Source organism: Camelus ferus, chromosome 4, assembly GCF_009834535.1.
Source record: "Camelus ferus isolate YT-003-E chromosome 4, BCGSAC_Cfer_1.0, whole genome shotgun sequence".
Classification (NCBI taxonomy): domain Eukaryota; kingdom Metazoa; phylum Chordata; class Mammalia; order Artiodactyla; family Camelidae; genus Camelus; species Camelus ferus.
Genome location: NC_045699.1, coordinates 74,276,288 through 74,295,104, shown reverse-complemented (window position 1 = coordinate 74,295,104; position 18,817 = coordinate 74,276,288).

Here is an 18,817-nt window from a genome sequence, read left to right as displayed (position 1 = left end):
TGGTCGGCTTTCGAGGAGTCAGCCCCAGGTCCATATTTGCTCAGGGAATGGTTGAAAGACGGAAGGAACAGCTGGATGGATCCCCGTCAACCCTGCGGAAGTCAGAGGGGGCGGTGGGAGCGGCCCTGGGGCCAGGACAAGCGGCCACAGCCTCCACCCGGAGCCGGAGCTGCCCCCCATAGGGACACTTCCCGAGGTGACCCCGGCACCAGAGGAGCTGGGAGGCTGTGGGTCAGACCCCTCTGCTGACCCAGCTCCAGAGCCTCCCTGAGCAGCCTGGGGCCGGGGCTTCCTCCATCCGGAAGGCCCCAGGGCAGCAACAGGGCTCTAGAAATTCAATCTCACGGCTCCCAGGCACCTGCCTGCTCGGGACGCTCAAAGCACCGCGGCCAAAGTGGGGACGACCGTCCCCACACACGGGCAGTGTCCCGGTGCCGACACCTGGGGGTGAGGAAGTGGGTCACGCGTCAGCGAGGAGCAGGCCGCCTGAGGTGCGTGCTGAGGGCAGAGGCGTGCACGCGGGCGGGGGTGAGCACCCTCTCGGGACACGTGCACGGTGCGGATGGGGAGGGGCAAGGTCGCGTATTTGCGGCTAACCTAGACATGTCGCGCTGTGTGTCTGTTAACCCGCTGCCTTCCCGCCCCCGGCTCCTGCTTCTCTGCTTCTAACCGAGGCCGGTAACTGTCTCAGTCAGACGGGGGGTCGGGGGGGCCTCTAGGGCGGTCCTCTCCTCTCCGTGTTCACGGCCTTATGTCACGCCCTCCCTTTGCGTGCGGGCCGCACTACCGACCCGCTTCTGACCAGTAGGTGGAATCTGGCAAAAGTGACGTGTGCTCGCTCCCAAGATTCCGCTGACAAAAGGACCGAGGCTTCCGCCTTCCTGCCCCCGCGCTGCCGTGGGGCCCTCGCCGCTCCGCCGTGGGGAGCTGCCCCGCTGGAGGCTCGTGTGGCGAGGGCCTGACCACCCAAGCCGACAGCCGTGCGGGTGGGCGTGCGGGACCACCCACCACCAACCCCGTCCGACCTGCAGGCCAGACATGGCGCCCGCTGGACCCCCGAGCAGCGCTATGGGACCTTGGGCGGGACCCCCGGCAAGCCACGCCCAGATGCCTGTCCTCAGGGGGACGGGTGACGCCTCTGAGTTTCGGGGTGAGGAGCTATGCAGCACTAGTGACTAATACACCTGGGGCACCCCAAGTCACAGGACACACACGGGGCGCGACTCAGCGGGCGCGGGCGCGGGAGGCACCCGGAGGTGGGGAAGGGCCCCCGAGCCCGCTTTGGGAAGACGCTTAGTGTGCCTTCAGCTTCATGAGGGAGGCAGCGTCGCGTTAGGCGTGCGCATGGGCTCTGGGTCTGTTTAAATGCGCTTCCTGCGGTGCCAGGTTGGCAGGGTGGACTGGGGTGGGCTTCTGCTGCTCGGCCCGCCTGCGCCGCGTTGCTGCCAGGTTCCCGGCCGCGCGCAGCCCCGGGCTGGCCTGACCCCGCGGTGGTCCCGCCTGGGGTTGCAGGGCTTCTGCCGAAGGCCGCGGCCGCCAGGAGGCGCTCGCTCCCTCGTGTCTGCGGGCGCACCTCGCGGGCCTGGGCGGTGGCGTCAGCACCAGCCCGCTCTTCCGTAGGCCCCGACCCCGACCCCGGGGCCAGGGGTGTGTTCCAGTCCTGACGAAGGGCCCCAGCCTCTCCTGCAGGACACTTGGCGTTGAAGCCAGAAGCAGTAGCCGGGCCGCCCTGGAGGTTCCACTCATCCCAGCAGGATGGCCCTGCTCCCCGACTTCGCATTCCACATCCACCTCGCCTTCCCGACAGGCTGCCCGAGTCGCCACTGGCGGACACAGAAACTGAGAGCCTCCCGCAGAATGAGGCCAGCCCGGCTTTCCACTGAAAGACTCACGCAAGGACACCCCATGAAATTCATAGAAATTGGCTCTGCCCTTTAGAACACACGAACTAAAGGCCTCCCACAATTGCATCGGGGCAAATTCCCATAATAAATCCTTTAAATACATCTCCGGTGGCTCTGCCTCTCTGATCAAAGCCTCATACAGACCTCGCCCCCGTAGCAGTGAAGCCCTAGGCCCCCGGGCCCACAGGAAAAGAAAGGAGCTCTCTGTGGTGTCCAGCCGTCCCTGGATAATGGTGACAATGTCTGAGGCCAGCCAGACTTTGCGCTGAAAGGCTCACATGAGGACACCACGTGAAATTCGTAGAAATTGGCTCTGCCCTTTAGAACACGCCGATTAAGCCCCCTGTACCGGGGGGAGGATGAGGCTCTGTGGTCGCTCAGCTCATCAAACCAAGACCGCACGGGCTGCGCTTGTGTGCACATGCGTGTAGGCACACACACACGCTCGCACACACGCACGCACACACAGACACCCCGCCAGACAGAAGTGCACACGTGCAGAGACACAGACACACAGAAAGATACAAAAGCTGACTGCAGCCACATTTTAAATTTTAACCCAATGCCAGAGAAATGGCACCTGCAGGGAACCTGGTGGATTTTCGTCATTCATGTTGATTTTTTGAGACTTTAGGAGAAAAGGATCTCAGAAAACATTTCTCTCTGCTGTTGACACAGTGAAGAGGAGACGGGACGGAGGAGGTCTGAGTTGGGGGATGTGGGACAGAGGCTGGGGTGGGGCGCTTCCTTCATGGGGCCCGCAGTGTGGGCGACACCCCCCATCAGGCCCTCCTGGGCTGCCGCCGCCACCTCCCAGCTTCCTGCCCAGGAGACGCTTGGATGTTCCAAGCACGGTTGCTCCGGTGTCCCTGGCTCAAAACACGCCTCCATCCCGGTAGCTCCTTCCACTGCACAGACCACGTGGGGACAAGTGAGGGTGGCACAGAAGCACACGGCGGCCCCGTCTGGCTGGACACGGCTGTCCTGTCGGACTGCAGCGGCCGGATGACCCAGAGGGGCGGGGACCACAGCACTGCCTTGGGGCCGTGCCCATGGACACAGCACACAGCCGGTTTCGGAGCGGCCCGGGCGGGGAGAGGAGTCATTCTGCAGGTGCCACACCCACCGGTCATCCCTGCCTTCTGCATGGGCCACAGGCACCGAGGAACCTCACTTGCCCTGCATCCAGAATCAAGTGCCATTCATGATTTATCAGCCTGTGTGCGCCTCCATTACTAGGCTGCACGTGAAACTCTGTAATTGATAGTACGGTGTGAATCTGGAGTCTGGTTTTAAGACCAGATTGACAGAGAAGAATATGTGTTTAAGGTTAAGGAACCATGTTTAGTCCTCACCTGCCTCTGACATGGTCACTTCCAGGTGACAGAGGCTGGAGCTTGGATCCACAGCCCTGGTGTCCACCAGCCTTGCTCCAGGGATGACCCTGCTCCAGCCCCAGGCCAAGGGTCACATCACAGCACGATGCTCCTTTCTCCCTCACTCTGCCAGCTGCCTTCCCCGAGGTCAGAGGTCCAGGGCTCGCTAAGGCACGGACACACGGTAGGTCCCTAGGACGGGAAGCCCTCGGCCATCCTCACTCCGCAGGGAGAAGCCAGCCCCGCCCCGCCCCCCCCCCCCGACGACTGGTGCAGAGTGCGGCCTCCCCGGGCGCAAGCCTTGGGACCCACGAGGCCTACGTGCCAGAGGGCAGGGCTTCCGTCCGGCCCCCTCACTCCGGTTCCCCCAGCACCTGACGTGGTAGGGGCTTGACAGATAATCGCAGAGGAAATGAGCTTTGCATGGATTTAATGACGACTCTGCCGGGGTCAGTGTTGCTGCCAGATTTGCACTTTCCCTCCTGACCCTTGATGGTGCTTCAATAAGAACGCATGCTCCTCCTTTATGCATCCACCCACCCAACGGTGCACTCCTACAGGATCCGTGACAGCTGCAAATCCGAAAGGAGGTGCTGTCTGAATGCCCGTTGTCAGCATTCCCGTGGCTCTCCTTTGCTCCCCCAAGGAGAGCCCCAACTCGCGGACTGGAGAACCCCAGTTAGTCAGTCTGCCTTGAGGACTCAGGCACCAAGTGCTCGGGGTGTCCTGTGGTTCCAACTTGAGCTGAAAGGTCAGGGGTACTGTAGGAAGCAGCGGGCGGCTTTAATTGGAGGTCTTGAAGCAGGAAGGACCGAGCAGTGTGGTGGGCAGGCATGAGGAAGCAGAGAAAGAACAAAGGGTTCTGGAGCCTCGTTGCTGAAGGAGTTGTGGACACAGTGAAGGAAGACTTTGCTTTGGCACCATTTAAAAATAACCACTGTGCCCACAGAGAACATTATACTTCAGGCAGAAAGGCTGGATGCTTTTCCCTAAAATGAGGACCAAGACTAGGACGTCCACTCTCACCGCTTCTATAAAGCTTCGCACTGAAGCTTCCAGCCTAAGCAACTAGGCAAGAAAAAGAAATCAAAGGCATCCAGAAAGGAAAGGAAACAGTCAGCTGTCTCTGCGGGCAGATGACCTGAGCCTTGTACACAGACGGTCACAAGGAGCCCACAGCGACGCAGCACCGAGAACTCTCCTGACTGAGAGAGAGCTCAGCCACGTGGCGGGATGTAAAGTCCAACGTGCAAAAATCAGTTCTGTTTCCACATGCTTGTAACAAACAACCCAGAAGCGAAAATAAGGAATCAATTCCATTTCTAACAGCAACATAAGGAGTGCGGCAGCTAGGGGTGCCTCTAGCAGGAGAAGTGCTGGTTTGTGCACGGAAAACCACGGAGCACTGCTGACGGGAATTACAGTTAAATGGAAAAGCATCCCGTGTTCTTGACGTGAGACTTACTGCTAAGACGGCGATGCTCCGCAAGCTTGTCTGCAGACCCGGTGTGCTCCCCATCAAACCCTTAGCTGGCTTTTTTGTGTGGAAATAGACAGACGGACACTAAAATGCATGTGGAAATACAGGAAAGCAGAATAGTCAAAACCACCTTGAAAAAGAAGCACTGGGTTGCAGGACTCCCATGTCCTGGTTTCAAAATCTACCTCGAAGCCAGTGTGGTTCTGGCGCCACAGACAGACGCCCAGATCAACAGAACGGTACGGAGAGTCGGAAGCGGACCCTGGCACTGGTGGTAGACAGATGTTACATAAGGATCCGAAGGCAAAGCAGTGGGAAAGGACAGTCTTTTCAACAAGCTGCGCTGGGACCGCTGGGCAGCCCCCTGCGTGCACAAAAATTACCCACACGTTAAAAACAGTCCCAAAATGTACCGAGACCTCAGTGTCTGTGAACCTGTTGGAAGAAACACAGGCCGGCATCTCTGTGAGCCCAGACTGGGCACTAGTGTCTTTGCTCTGACGTCAAAAGCACAAGGAACAAAAGGAAAAATATATCAGTTGGACTTTATCCAAAGTAAAAACTTGGTACGTCAAAGACACAGAGCGAAGAGAAAACCACAGAACGGGAGGAAACATGTGCGGGCGGTGTATCTGACAAGGGGCTCGAGTCTAGACGCCAGAAACGACTCTGACTCCCAATCATAGCAGGAGAGAAGTGACCCGGCTTCTTAAAGGGCGGAGGACACTTCTCAGAGCAACGGTCACAAGCGGCTGCCGAGCGCCCGGGGAGAGGCCCCGCGCCGTTTGCGGTCGGGAAGACGCAGGTGAGCAGCGCGGCGTGGTGCCGTGTGACCCTGCTGCCCCCGACCTGGCGGTGTCCCCGAAACACGCACATGTCGGGAGTGTGGCTGAGCTGGGAGGGCATCAGGGCAGCGGATGAGAGCGACAGGACGGGAGGGGGAGAGGTCAGCCTCCGTCACCACCCGTGAGGGCGGAAGCGAGCAGAGAAAACTGGACAGACGCCCACGCCCCTGTCTCACTGCCCCGTGAACCGCTGCCCCATCGGGGGTCCGCTGGGTGGGCGCAGGTGTGCAGGGCCCCAGCCAAAGGCCCGGCAGTGTCACGGACCCTGGGGCTGGGGTGGGGAGTGGGCTGGCCGTGAAGGGAGGGGCTCCGGTGCTGGGTCAGAGGTGGGGGGCGTGCCTGCAGGGTCCCCTCCTGCAGGGAAGTCTGCACAGACAGGCCTGAAGGGGAGGCCTCCCAGGGTGTCAGGTGAGGGGACTCAGGGCTGAGCCGCGGGGCCCGGGACACAGACACGAGGCAGGAGGGTGACCGGGGCCTGGGTCCCTGCCTGCAGCTGCCCCGAGAGCCCGGTGCACGGCCATCACCCAGTGTGGTTTGGGGGGGGTGTGGGGGCGGCTTCCCTGGGAGCCCCCAGGCGGGGCCGCTGTAATCCGCCGTGGTCCGGCCTGGAGAGTCACACGGCAGGTTCAGCGCAGGGGCTGAGGTCCTCAGTGAGCCGACAGGGCAGCAGCAGCGCCCACTGCGGACAGACGAGGAATCAACCCCCATTCCATCAACTGACGGATAAACAGAAGTGGTCAGTGCATCTGATGGAATACTGCTCTGTAAGGGGGAGGAACGGACACTGCCTCGCACTGCACCGCGGTGGGCCGGGGACCCTGACGCTGGGGGAAGCCAGCCACACGCTCGTGTGCCGTGAGTCTGTTACGGTGGAGCGTCTGTTACAGGCAAGTCTGAGGGCCAGTAAGCCGGCGGACCGGCACCCGGGGACGGGGAAGGTCGGCTGAGGGCACAGGGTCCCGTTGGGGGTGATGAAAACGCTCCAGAACTAGACCGTGCTGACGGCTGCGCGGCTCGGTGAGCACCCTGAATTTGCACACTTGAAGTGGGTTGATTTCATGGCACGTGAGTGGTGTCTTAGGAAAACTGCGTGGAAAACGACGGTGACCGGAAAAGACTCACACTTACGGGGCCGGAATCCGAGGTGACCAGTGGAACGCGAGGGCAACCACGTCGACCCAGGCACCCCTCCGCCCTCGTGCCGGGGTCCTGCTGGCGGGTGAGCCGGAGCGCGGCTGGAGTTTATGTTCAAGTGTGCTCTGTGCTCCTTCATTCGTTATTTGAGAAAAATTTACACACCAAAAAGCACAGTTTTAATTAAAAATACTTGACAATTGTAGATACCCAGGTGACCACCGCTCCAGCCCCAAACTACAGAAAACTTCCGTCGCCCCAGGAAGTCCCCTGGAGCCCTTTCCGGTCCCCCCGCCAGCGGTGCCTCCACGTGCCTGCGGCCACCACCGTTGGCTGCGCCCGTTCTGAGACCCGCTCGCGTGGCAGCGCAGGGGAGCGCCGTGGCTGGTGCGTTCTGCCCCGCGGGCGTCCCGGGCCTTCGCCAGCGCTGCCGCGGCGCCCCTCCTTTGTGGGGAGTTCCCGCTGCACGGCTGCCCTGCAGTTTGTTTATCTGGTCTCTGGGGGGGACCCTCGGGGCTCTGCGCGGTGGGGTGATCACGAACAGCACCGCCTGGCTGTTTCCGTGCGTGTCTTCCCGCCGCCCTGGCTCTGTCCCTCCTGGCGGATGTCTGCCCCCCTGCCCCCCGCAGGGATGCCTTCGGGGAGCGTCCTCTCTGGGCCCTGCTGTCTCTCCAGTGCCGACCTGCGCATTCATTTTCTTCCATGAACGTCTATGCGGTGCTTTCCAAGGACCGGGAACTGGGTGGACTGGACCCCGCGCTCATTCTCCGGGGGACGGGGAGGCAACGAGCAAGCGATCGACGCACACGTCGATAAGCGTGAGTGTGTTCAGATACCCAGGGAGTGGGGCAGAGAGAGGAGGGGGCGGGGTGGGGAGGGGCCCACGGTCCGTCCGGGGGGGCGGGTGGGTCCAGGACCCCAGGGGCAGCACGGCGCTGTGGTCACCTGCGGGGTTACCTGTCCCTGTGCTGAGCCAGGGCTGAGGGTTCCAGGCCGCACCCCGGCCGCTGGGGGGCAGTTGGTCATCTGTGGGGCGCAGCCCCGTGACCCCAGCTCCCATCAGCAAGCGTCTCAGCCGGAGTTTGGGGATGTCACGGGGAACGAGAGAAAGGAGGGCAGCCCGTGTCCAGCGTACGGAACGGTCATGCAGAGCCCAGCGGTCCATCGGTCAGAGAAAGAAACCGCCGCTCCCCCTGGAGTGACCGGCTGCGGGGGGAGAGAAAACCCTCTCGGTGGGGAGATGGCAGCTGGCCCAGCGCTCCCAAAGCCCCGGGGGTGGCCGCTGCCTGTCACTCCTTGTCCTCGGTCACCGTTCCAGCCCTGAGTCCTGGAAGGTGAGGAGGGAGAAAGAGGATGGTGCCCGTCAGTTCCCGACGCGCAGGGAAACGGCCTCGGAGAGCTGCCAGCTGCTCGCCCAGACGTCTGGGCGCCTCCTCCTGACCAGGCACCACGGTGGGCGGGGGCGGCCCAGACCCCGCCCTGGTGCCCGGCCGTCCCCCGCAGGCCAGCCTCCCCATCCACACTCTGCCTCCTCCTCAGCAGGGCCTTCGGCTCCTGGGCTCCCGGCCTCCTCTGGGGCCATCAGAGAAACGAGATTTCGTGTTGCCCCTGCTGCCTTCCCCCGCGGCGTGCTGTGGGGCCTCCGACAGCTGGAAATCGGTGGATTGCAGGGGGACCTGTCACCGCAGGGCGTGCCGTCGGCCTTGGTGGCAGCGGTGGCGGGAGGCAGGGTGGCGTGGAGGTGCCGTCAGCTGTGGTGACACCATTTGCCTCCCTTTCCACAGGCAGAGGATGCTCTGAGCACACAGCTCTATCTCAGGGGCACAGCCAGCAGCAGCTCCTGCCGCTGCGTGTGAGCCGGGCTGGCGGGGTGCACCCCTGGGCTGCCACAGCTGAGGCCGGAGCCTGGCCTCACTCACTCCCCCTTGCGCTCCCGGGCTCCGGGGAGGCCTCCTCCCTAAGTGTTGCCCACGGCTCACCTGCCAACCGCTGGGCCCCAGGCTGAGAAGCCCTGCCTCCAGACTCCGCAGAAGGTCTGGTCCCAGCTGGGTGGGTGGGATGTGGCCTTGGACAAGGTGCTCGAAGGGTGAGCTGGGGTCTCTGCCTGTATGAAGGGGCAAGGGTCAGCCCACGCCGGGGGCACCCGTGGCAGTGCTGGGCCGGGGTGCGGGCCCAGAGCCCGGCCGAGAAGCAGAGAGTGGCCGGGGGAGGCTCTGCCCTGTGTCCTAGAACCCAGGCCACGTGCCGGCGGCCGGCCCAGGGCAGCGTGGGAAGAGACTGGGGGTGTCGGGGGGCTCCAGCAGTGGCTGTTTCTGGCTAGTTCTTAATGGGTTTCTTTGATTTTCCTGCATCCTGCCCAAGCTTCCCATACGGAACAGGCAGGGCTGATCAAATGAGAAAGCTTTGAGCAAATCCCCGGGATCAAGCCACCCGCCTCGGAGCTGACCGCCTCGCAGTCTGCCGGGCACGGGGCCCGCTCCCGGCTCTGCACGTGCGACAGTGTCTGTCCCCACATCCCACCTTCACAGGGGAGGGGGCTCTGGTCAAGAATGGTGCCGTCACGCACCTGGTCACCGTTAACTTGGAATGTGACCTCGGTGAATAGCACCTGGCGTGTTTACAAGAGCCCGAGGCTGGGATCCACCATGTGCCTGGACCCGAGTGGGTTCAGTGGGTGAGCGGGCCCCAGTGGGCAGACGCTGCCATCTGTGGTCAGCGATGGGCTCCCCGAGGCTGAGGGCCTGGGCTGGGGAGGTGAGGAAGTTCCCAGGGGAGCTCGTGGGGCTGGGATGTGAACCCCCATGGTTGCCTTCCTGAAGGGCTCAGGCCAGCAGCAGCAGATGGGTGGTGGACTGGCCTGAGGCCACGCAGTGACTCCGTGGCCCCTGTCCCTGGCCCCATGAAGCCTTAGCCTCCTCTGTGAAATGCAGTCATTGGTCACCTGTCCCCCCTGCCGACCAAGAGACCTAGCCAGGGGTAACAGAGCAGGGCAGCTCTCCAGGCCGTGGGGACGAAGGCCAGCCAGGGCGGCTTGTCTGGCACTGGAGTCCCGGTTAGAGGGTCCGGAGCTACACCCTGCTGGGCAGACGCACTGTTTTTCCAGGAGCTGCCTGAGAAAGCTGGTCAGCCGCAGGTGCTGGTGCAGCAGGAAGAGTCTTCCGGCACGTTCCACGGGAGCCAAAGCCCTCTGCCCTGTGGCCCCTGCCCCGAGACGCTGGCCTTCTGAGGGGGCTCTGGTGTCTGAATGTAAGAAATCTGCAGGGATTCTGGTGCAGGCCGGCGGCTGGCTAGCACTGTGAGCACTGCGCCCTTTCCCCGTCCAGAGACCACGCTCCTCAGCCGTCAGCCTGCGACCCGCAGCCTGCCTCCTGGGCTGCTGAGGCGGGTGCCGGATGTGGCAGGCTGTTCTGAAGGCCGCAGGCTCGTGGGTGGTCATCAGCACAGGGGACACAGCCTGCCCGCCCCCATGCACAGGGAGACAGATGGCCAAGCCTGTGCCAAGCGCGGGCGGAGGCTCTGCACTGTCCCGCCTGGTGCCCGCCCCCCCGGGGAGCACGGAGCCTATGTCCCTGCCAGGCTCGGGCCTCTCAGCTGCCCCCGGGCACAAGGGCACGAGGCTGCGCCCAGGAGGGAGCCCCGGGTTCTCCCTGGCTCTGCCCGCCGCCTGCCTGAAGGAGACATCCGGCTGGTGTGGGGGTCCTGGAGGGGAGAGACCCCGGGCAGCGGGCGGGGCGTGTGGGTGTGTGTCCTGTGTGTGCGTCAGAGGGCTGTGAGTGTGTGTGAGCGCACACACATGTGCGGGAGCTCGTGCGTGTCTGCGAACGGTGTGCATGGGAACGAGCCTGTCAGCACGTGTGTCTGTGTCTGAGCGCGGGGTGAGCACGCGTGTGTGCGCCCGTGAGCGTGTGCCTGTGTGTGTGCAGCGCCTGACCTCCGTCGGAGGAGGGTGCAGGGCCGGCGGAGAAGCACGGTGCCGCCGAGCTGAGTTCCCCCGCGGGGGCGCCCGGAGCGACGGGCAGGTCGGGGCGGGGAGGAAGCCGGCTTCGGTTCCGACCCGTCAGCACCCAGCACGTCCACTGCTGCTGAGCGGACGCAGACCAAAGCCCAAGGAAGAGTCTAAGGCAGTGTCTCCACACTGTCCTCTCCTTCACCAAGGACATCTTAATGTCAAAAAGGTGGCCGGGGGTCTCAGAGCAGAGGGCTGTCTTCAAATCGAGGCAAGAAGGGCCCGAGGACCGGCTGCCACGCAGGGGCCCCCACGGGAGCCCAGGGCGCGACGGGCCGGTGCCCGCAGCCCCACCCGCTGCGGGCGCTGCAGCTGTTGCAGAGGTCAGACCCCACGGGCCCCTCCCACCGGCCCAGCCGTGGCCGTGGAACCGTGGCTCCTGTCCCCGGGAAGTGGTCTAGCCGCCTCCGTGGGCCCTGTCTGCCCACGACCTCCGCTTCCACCAGGAAGGACCGCTCCCGCCTGCCGGAGCCGTGCCAGCACCCCGGGAGAAACACCGAGTCTCAGGTTCTGGGCGAGGCCGCCTGAGGGCTGTGTGGGTCCGACCCCCGCAGACGGGGTGGGAGGCCGGCAGGCGGAGAAGAAACGGAGAAGCAACGCTTGCTCCAGAAATCAGCCCTCTGCCTCAGGTTCCCGCCCCTCCCTGGTAACAGGACCGGCGCGGGGGCAACCTGACCTCTGAGCCCCCAGGATAAGCGCCCGAAGCTTGGAAGATCGTGCGGAGGAAGAAGCCAGGAGGAGCCCTGTGTCAGGACGGCGCCCCCCAACCCCCACCGCATGCTGGGGGCGCCCCCCAGCGCCCAGCCCAGCCCGGCCTGGGTCCTCTCCCGGCCTCGGTGCAGCCCCTCACCCTCCACGACAGGTGCAGCACGTCGCCCGCCTTCCCTATCAGCTGTGAGTGGGGTGGGGAGCAGCACAAATGTTTAATTTATCACTCATCCCAGGAACTGGGGGAAAATAATGATTCTGTCCTGAGCACCGAGGGAACGTTATTTACAGCCTCAAACACTCACAACAATGTGGATGCAAGAGAGGGCATGGCTGTACTTAGAGCAGTTGGTCCCAAGTGGAAAGGAAGGCACTGAAGAGCGAAACAGCACCTTCCTTTAAACTGCTCGCTCTGAGAACGGCAAGGCCGGCGGCCTTCCGGGGAGGCTGCGCGCCGGAGAGGCAGGTGCAAGACGAAAATAAGAACAAAGGCGTCGCAAAGGCACCGGCTGTCGCGGCGGGGCGGGCCGGGGGCCGGGCGGCTTTCTTGTTATTTAAAGTCACGTTTGTACTGACTCCGGCATCCGTGTCCTGGCGAGGCTGGAGACGCACGCGGAGCTCCGTGGCCGCCCGAGCTGGCCGTTGGGGCTGTCTGCCCTGGGTGCCGAGGCGGCGGGCGGGGTGGGCACGGCTGACTCGGCTTCCCTACTCTTGAGAAGAGAACCAGCACTTCTCTCCCTGGAGCTGAGATGAATAATGAGCAAGAAAGGAGCGCTTTGAAGATGAAAAATGCCCTCGCTGTGCTGGGGATTAATCATCATATAATTTGTGTTCCACAGCCACGCGGCGACTTAATTACCTGCAGTCAACAGACCGCCGTTGCTCGCGCTCCTCTCCGGGGCGCGGCTCCTATCAGGGCCCCGCGGTGCAGGCCCTCGGCAGAGATTCGGAGCTGTCCCTGCAGCCGCAGAAAGGCCCCGGCAGCGTTTTGTAGGATGACGGGCAGCGAGCAGCCTGGGCGGAGGCTGGCGGTGGAGGCTCCCGGAGCGCAGGCCCGGGAAGGCGGGAGCGGCTCTTCATTTGTGTTGCAAAGACGACAGGTCCGGTGCCCTCCGGAGCCGGCTGAACAGTGTCCCTGGCCCTCAGAGAGCCTGTCCCAAATCGCGGAGGGTGTCAGCATGGACCCCTCCAGGTCTGTTTCCTGCACTGAGTCCCAGTTAAGTCTCTCCAGCAAGTCCTTGGGGGCAAGACCCTGGTCACAGGAGAGGCTTGGGGGTGGGGACTTGCCCCGTTGCCCCTTCCTGAGGCTATAACCGCCGAGCACCTGCTCTCTCCTGGCTGGGGGCTGGCCGTGGGCAGACGCCGGCCAAGTCCTTCATCGAAGGGTCACCCACAAAAGAGCAGGTGCCTCCCCGTGACCTGCAGACAGGACGAGTCCACCCTTAGTGGACGTCCTTAACACGAGCAAACACTTCCAGGGACCCCCTTTCCCCATCCAAGGTGTCACGTTCTCTAGTTTATTAAAAAGGTGAATTTAAACTCATCTTAAGATCAGACGGGACTTGAGAAGATGCAGCCCAGGAAGCAGCTGGACACCACAAGGGCAGGTCGCATGACCTGGGTCCAGTTTGGGCTCCAGGAGCCCCACAGAGACTCCACTTCTGGTGATGGGCATGCAGCCTCCCCAGAGAGAGCCTCAGTGTTCTCACCTGGAAAGTGGGGGTGGTGATATGGTCCTCTGAAAGGTGAGCGATGCCCTCTACAGCAAGCTCCCATGGGAGTGCCCCCCTCCTCCTCTGCCTGGTGACAAAGCCCAGCGCCCGGTCCCACCTCTGTGAGCCGGACGAGGCCCCGCCCCTTCCACCCCCAAGCCCTCGGAAGCCGAAGCCCACGCGACCTCCTTGGACCCATGCAGACGTCCGGCAGCTGGAGAAGCCCGAGGTCTGGAGCTGCCTCTGAGGAGCAGGGCAGAGAGGCTGAACTGAGCAGTGGGGGCCTCAGCTCCTTGCTGTCTGGTCCCTGATCCAACCACGTCCATCACTGTCAGCTCCAGGGTGGCGCAGTGCCACCTGCTCTCCCACTGACGGCAGCCCGCCCTCGGAGCACCGAGGGACCACTCCCACCCCAAACCGGCTCCCTCTGGAGGAGAGGGCCTGGCAGCATTCCAGAATCCTGAAGCCCCTAGTGGGCTCTCCTGCAGCCTGCGGGGCTGGGGGCACTGTCCTAGGGTCAGGGAGATGCCCCGATCCGATGAGTCACCTCCCTGATTCAGCCGTCCAGGTCCAGGTGACGCATGTTCAGACGGAAGGGGCAAGCCTCTCCCCAAAAGGTTAAGCCCCGCAGTCTTTACAAGGAGGTGTAAATTATTTTGATTAGGTAACCTTTTGCACCCTTTTAGGTGAGTGGGACCAGAGAGACTTGATTGGAGGAAGCAGATTGGAGGAAGTGCCCCTCAAGGATGCTAGTGGTGGGAGGGACATCAGGGGACAGTGGCTGTCCAGGAAAAGGCCAGACTCTCCCCCCTTGCAAAGCTGCAGCTCAGTGCCACCCCAGCCAGCACACAGCGAATGCCACCTACTGTTGCACATGCTCTTGGGTTTTCTGGACATCAGAGACGGTGGAAACTTGCACGTGGATGGTGCTAAAAGCTGTGTGCCCCCCTCCTCCGCAGCACCCCCCCCACACACTGTGTCTGAGCCCAGGTGACCTGAGGTCCCAGGGCCACTCCTGCCACCAGCAAGCTCACAGGGACCAGGGCGGCCCAAATGCCCTCTCCTGGCCGTCTGAGCAGGTCATGGAGGGGCCAGGGGCCTTGATCCTCTTGCTTGAAGGGAAACTGGAACGCCTCGATGTCCAGCAGCTGTGGCCCAGGACCCCTCTGTCGGGAGCGGGAGCTCTCATGGCGGCTTGATCGGTGCCTCTCTCGGGAGGACTTGCAGGTGGGGAACCGGTCATGTCTGATACTCACGCCTGACTGACCCCAAGTCGCAGCTGTGCAGCTCCGGGCTGGCAACGCTTGGAAGAGGAATCTGCCTCCCACGAGAGGCTGGGGGTCACAGAAGCTCCCCACGGCGGGTCCCGTTTAACCCGAGGCGGCTGGGGTTTGCCTTCGGCCGAGGGGCGAAACCCCCGAGGCACACCCTGACCTGGCTTCAGCTCTTGCTTGCTGTCCCGTTGGACACAGTCTGTGGGGAAGTTGCCCACATGAAACGCTCGTGAAACAGGTTATGACATGCTACAGAACTCACTAAATGAGTTTGGAAATTTCTAGATGGATTCTTGAGTTTAGAGAGACCCGCCGTCTTGATTGCCAGATGGGACACGGACTGCCACTGCTGAAGCTGGGACAGCCCTCGGCAGACGGACCAGTTGATCAAGAGCCCCCAGAGGCGGCCACGTTGTCTGTACACGGCACCGCCACCCGACTTCCCTCCGTCGTGATTGGCCGGCGGCCAGCCAATCAGAGGCTTCCCTGGGATTCTTCACCTGGTGTTGCCGGGTCATGTTCTCGCTGCCTCCCCAGCCACAGAGCAGGATGGTGGTGACTTATCTGTGGCTGTGGCCACGTTCTCTCTGCCTTCCAGAGAGCTCGCCTCTGTTGAAGGAGACAAAGAGCCCAGGCAAGAGATCACGTGGGTGCCAAGGAGATGGTACTTACGTGCGGTAAATGCTTAATTCCACCCGGCGCTTCTCCCGTGGCAGCGTGTCTCCAGGATTAGGTTTGTTCATTCCACCCGCATCTCAATACCCTTCAGCAAGGTTAATCCCGCTCTAATGCAAGTCTAAAAATTAAATCCGCTGTGATGAACAAATGTTGTGGGCAGCCTCGTCCCATTCGTCTACGCAGAGTAAACATATTTGCACACGGCTCTGGGAACAGTGCTTCGGAGCGGGCAGCGCCTGCGGTCACCGTGGCTTTGGTCTCTCTGCTGTTCGCTCCGCGCGTTGTACGTGACCGTCCCCGGCCGGCTCACCGCCACTCAAGCAGAGAGCAAAGCGGCCTGTGCTCTGGTCCCTGCGAACACAGAGCAGGGGAGGGCGGGGTTCAGGAGCTATTTAAGGGGGTGAGAATGCGCTCCTGGAGTGTTCTCGTCTGTCCACAAGCTTTACAAATACCTTCAAAAATGACCAACCACCACACCACACAAAACAAAACAACACCAAAAGAAAAAAGAAAAAAATCCCTGCTTCCTGATTTGTCTTCCCTGAGTTTTCTGAGGGTGAGAATGGCTTCCACCCAAGCAAATCACAAGGAAGACACAGCGAGACCTGTCTTCCCCGCGGTGTGCTCGGGTTTGTAGCTCAATTAGGATGTGAAACACAGGCCCCAGGTGGGCAGGGTCTCCCGTGGAGCTGCCCCCCAGCGTCCCCCGCCGGCGTCGCGGTGCAAACGTCTCCGGTCCTGGGCACGCCGAGGGCTCTGAAGGGGATTATCTGCCTCCTGAGATATAAATTCCAATTTGCTCTGACACAAGCTATTACCCTGCAAACACGGGTCGTCTGTCTTCAGGTGCCCGGCAGACGCTCAGGCTGGCGTTATTATCTCTGGGAAATTAAGCTGGCCCGAGGGTGAGGACCGCTTCCTGCCGGAGCCCGGCCACCCTGCCTCCTGCCGCCCTGACCTCCAGGCGCCGGGTTGGGGGAGGTGGCTGAGCCCCTCGGGATCCTCGGTGGCAGGAGGGGGAGCCGTGGAAAGCCCGGTGTGGCTGCCAGCCTCGGGGGAGGCAGGCAAGAGGCCGGCAGGGCTGGACCGGAGACAAGGCAGGAGCAACAGGCAGGGGGAGCGGAGGCCAGCAGGCCCGGGTCTCTCCACAGCCCGCAGCACCGGGCGGGAGGGTCCCTCCCGTCTAGGGCCTTGGGGCCGCCCCCCGCTCTGGGGGCCTGTGTGCCAGCACCCCCGGCCACCGTCACCGTCTTCCCAGAGCTGACCCTTCTCTTAGTCAAAGTGTGGTTGTTTACAGCGTTGTGTTAGTTTCCGGTGCCCAGCGTGGTGAGGCAGTCATGCCTGTACGCGTTCCTCTCCACACCGTTCTTCATTTCAGGCCATTATAAGGCACTGAATATGGTTCCTGCGCTCTGCAGTGAGACCTTGTTGTTCATCTATTTCACACGTGTTACCTGCGAACCCCGGACCCCCGATCTACCCCTCCTCGCCCGCCCGCCCGCCCCCCGCCGGTGACCGCAGGGTTGCTCTCCGTGCCTGTGAGCCTGCCGGTTTTGCGAATATGTTCGTTTGCGTCCTTTTCCCCTTAGATTCCACGTGTAAGTGGCATCGCGGTTTTGCTTCACTTCGGACGGCGATCCCTTCTCTCTAGGCGGCTTTGCCGAGCTCTGGCCCACAGCTTATAACAGTCCCTCACGCAGCACGCGCAGCTCGACGCTCTTAGCGTATCTGCCGAGCGGGGCACATTCTCGGTTTAGAACTTTGCGCCCCCCTAGCGGTCGCCCCCCGGGCCCCCCCCACCCCAGCCGCCGGCAAACCCGACATACCGTCCGACCCCAGGGAGCCGCCTGTTCTGGACGTTCGGTACCAGCGGGCTCAGGCAGCTGTGGTCTCGTGACTGGCTGCTTCCCTCGGCACGTTCTGAAGGCTCGTCCGTGTTATCGTGAGTCAGAACCTCGTTCCCCTTGATGCTCGAGTAACACCCCTCGTGTGGATGGAGCACAACGTTTGTTCACGCGTCAGCCCGCGGACGTTTGGGCTGCCTCCACCTCGGCTGTCGTGAGCCGCGGTGCCGGACACGAGCGTGCAGGCTTTCGGGGGGACGTCCGCTGTTCAGGTACGTTCAGGAACATCCGGGTTCATCCGCCCGGGGACGCCCCTGGGAGCGGGCTCGCCGGGGGTGCGGCTGCTCTGAGTGCCGGGGGCCGCGAGCAGCTCCCCAGCGGCTGCCCCGTTCCACGTCCCACCTCCCGAGCTTTGTTCCGCCCTGCCTCGAACCGCCACGGAGGCGAACCCCCGTAGGCTGCACCCAGTTCCTACAGAATTTAGGCTTTTTTACCCCAAGCAGAGCCCAGATACAAGAGCCGGGGGACTGGCCTCTTCTATGAGGCCCCAGCAGTGGGCGTGTCACGGGGACGGTGCGGGGCTCTGCTGGAGGAGGTCCAGGGACGCCGGAATCTCTGGGGAGCCAGCGGGGGTCGGGGCAGGTCCCAGCCTCAGCAGAAAGGAGTCAGAAAGCACACCTAGTCCAGACGCCCCGCGGCAAACAGGGGAACTGAGGCTCTAGAGGGCTGGGGCGTCCCTGAGGCTGCAGGTTAGGCTGGAGCCAGGGCGGGAGCGCGTGTCTCTCCCCTCCTTTGCTGGCCCGGGCTGCCTGGGGCACCTCAGCCAGGAGGACCCAGGGTGGGAGGGCTTATCGGAAGAGGGACCCCTGCCCTCCAAGGACGTCTGCTCCCGCCTCTCACACGTGGTGGGCGCCCTCTCTCGCCTCCCCAGGGAGAGAGAGGAGGTGACGGCCGCTGAGGCTGGAAGAAACGCAAGGAGAATTCATGCCTTCGCTCCCATGACTCTTTGAACACGTGTTGTGTTTCCCCGGCCAGAGCTGAGCTCCTGGAGGGTAGGAGCCCACCTGGGTCCCGGTGTGTGCCTCTGACAGAGCGCGTGCCGTGGTGCCAAGTAGGACCCCAGGACTGAGCAGGAGAGAGGAGAGGGGCTGTTCTTTCATGTGTGCACGCATGCGCACGCACGTGCATGTGCGGGCATGTATGTGTGGTGCGGGCATGTGGGTGCATGGGTGTATGTGAGCATGTGTGCGTGCGTGTGTGTGAGTGTTCATGTGTGCGTGCCTGCGCGTGCACGTGAGTATATATGAGCACATGTGTGTGCACGCTTGCATGCGTGTGTGCACAGGGTATGTGTGTGTAAGAGAGAATGAGTTCTTCTCATTCCAGGAAAAAAGGAAACTGGTTTTTCTCAGCTCCCTTTTTAGTGAGTCATTAAAGGTTTTCCTCATTAAATCATCTCTCTAGAAAAAAGCCAGTGGAATCAGCAGATGTACTGGGTCTGTCGGCTGGACATATCGAGCCTACGAAGTCAGTAACACTCATTTCACTGGTAATGATCAATTAGGAAATATGATTTTTAAAGGGTGCCGTTCACAGTAGGAAGAGAAACCGTAACGCGTCTAGGAGTTAACCCGAGCCGCTCGTGAAACTGATACGATCTGAATACGGCGACGCCGTGCTTTCTGATGGGAAGAGCTAACGTTGTAAAGACGCCAGCTGCCCACAGATTAACCTGTAAATTCAGTGCAGGCCCAATCAAAGCATTTCTGGCAGGACTCAAAAGCCATCTGAGACTTATGTGGCGGTGCCGTACCGGCTGTGGAAGAGTAAAGAGTGTGGACCGTCCTTGGAGATCG